Source organism: Propithecus coquereli, unplaced genomic scaffold, assembly GCF_000956105.1.
Source record: "Propithecus coquereli isolate 6110/MARCELLA unplaced genomic scaffold, Pcoq_1.0 Scaffold496, whole genome shotgun sequence".
In the NCBI taxonomy this organism is placed as follows: Eukaryota; Metazoa; Chordata; class Mammalia; order Primates; family Indriidae; genus Propithecus; species Propithecus coquereli.
In genome coordinates this window covers 1,232,732-1,234,868 of record NW_012150796.1, presented here as the reverse complement: position 1 = coordinate 1,234,868, position 2,137 = coordinate 1,232,732, and the positions used below count along the sequence as shown (strand labels likewise).

General features: G+C 45.6%; 1 pseudogene; it reads left to right on the top strand.

Annotated features, from left to right (window-relative positions):
- The first annotated feature begins 988 nt into the window (after positions 1-988).
- LOC105819667 overlaps positions 989-2,137 on the top strand; it is a 22,259-nt pseudogene continuing 21,110 nt past the window's right edge.

Sequence of the window (2,137 nt, the reverse complement as noted above, 5' to 3'; positions counted from 1 at the left end):
ATTAGCATATCCATCATCTCAAATATTATTTCTTTGTGTTAGGACCATTTCAAAATCCAGCCTTCTAACTCTTTCTAAATCGACGGAAATTGTTAATTTGGGTCACCCTACAGCGCTACAGGACACTGCGCCCCAGGCAGAGCCCGCCACTGGGGGGAGCCCCGCCCCCGCCGGCGTCGCCTGGGAACCCGCTTTGTGTCGTCACATCCTGCGCGACTCAGCCTCCCGAGACCGCGGTTAGAGACACTTGGCGGGATCCTCCGACGGCGACGGGCGCTTTTCTGGGAGGGGAGCGACCTGGTCGTTCTCCAGACCCGCTGCGATGTGGTCCTGGCGTGGGGGCCTCGGCTCCAGCCCGGCCGGTCTCCGGGTCCAGTGCGGGGCAGCCCGGCTTCCCTCCCGGCCAAATTTCAGACGTTATAAAGGCTGTGCTGGGGGAGGGCAGGGAGGACGTGGAAGGGAATTACCTCCCTCCAGGAGAAAAGAGACTGAAGCCATCGTGCTGCCTTGAGATGGGAGAACGAAAGACTCCAGAGACTTTGCCCAGATCTGGAAGCGAAGCAGGAAGCGTCACAGCTTCAAATAAAGCGGCATCTACACGGTACCGAAATGAACCAAACCAGAAGGAGGGAGAAATCAGCCGCCCAAGAGCAAGACAGATGGCGCTGCAGGGTCAGCCACTGAAACTGCGGTCCGCTGCGCAGCGACCACCACGCCGGCCTCCTTGGGCCACGGGCTCAGCCATCATGCTTCAGCTCTCCATGACGGTGGCACGGACTTTGCTGACATAATTTCATCACAGCAAGAAATAAACATAAATGAAGTTTAAAGACTCGAGCCTGTAGTTGGCCATGGGGGGCATATTGCTCAGGTTTCTAAAGCACAAGGAACACGTAGCTGTGATCAAAATGAAATCTGCCAACTGCAAGGCATCATTAAGGAACTTGAAGAAAACCGAAGGCAAGAAATTGATGACCATCAACGTGAAATGTCAGTATTGCAGAACGCACATCAACGGAAGTTGACAGACTTAAGTCGTTGGCATCAAGAGGAATTAAGTGACTATGAAGAACGAATTGAAGAACTAAAAACCTGTCACAGCAAGGTGGCTCTGGAGTCACAGAAACTGACCGCTCTAAAATCCATGAGATGCAAAAAATATCCAAGTCCTACAAACTGAAAAAGTAGAGTCTACAAAGAAATCGAAGAACTTGAGGATAAAATAAAAGACATAAATAAAAAGTTATCTTCTGTAGAAACTGACAGACATACTTTGAGGCGAGAACAAGAACAACTAAGTGTGGAGAAGAGACAAATAATTGCAGGATGTAAAAGCTTGAAATTGGAATGCAGGAAATTGCAGCGCAGTGACACTGTGACACAAAAGGAAAGGATTCGTGCACAGAGCACGTCAGCGCAGAAAGTGTTCGGACTGCGCCAAGTGCTGTCTGATGTGGAAAATGAAATAATGAGACTGAGTAGTTTAAACCAGGGTAACGGTCTCACTGCAGACAATCTGAAACTTAAAATGCAAGTCCAAGTTTTAGAAGAAGAGAAGTCATTATTGAGTCAAGAAAAGGAAGAACTTCAGGCATCACTTTTAACATTGAACAATGAGTATGAAGTAATCAAAGGTACAGCTGTGAGAGACACGAGTTTGGATTCAGAATTACATGACTTAAGACTTACTTTGGAGGCAGAGGAAGAAGAACTTCATCAGAGTGTTAATGAAAAGGAAACACTGATAGCTGCGTTCGAGGAACTGGACAAACAGAACCAAGCAGCTGGAAAGGACATGTTTTTGATGAAAGATCAACTATCGAAACAACAAAATGAAAGAGACAGCATCATCAATAAACCGAAACAAGATTTAGATGATGAAAGAGAGTTCATCAACTTGAAGATGCTAAAATGAACATTACCCAAAAGTTATATGTGCAGAAAGAAAAGTTCATTCAAAGGGTCCTAAATGATTTACATTTAACCAAGCAAATCTTGAGAATAAAGTAGAAGATTTTTTAGACCAGCTAAATAAATCACACACAAAAAATTTAAACAGCCAGAAGGAGAACTTTGAACTAAGAGAACATATGAGACAAAATGAGGAGGTTTCTAGAGTCTGAAATGAATTAACTCA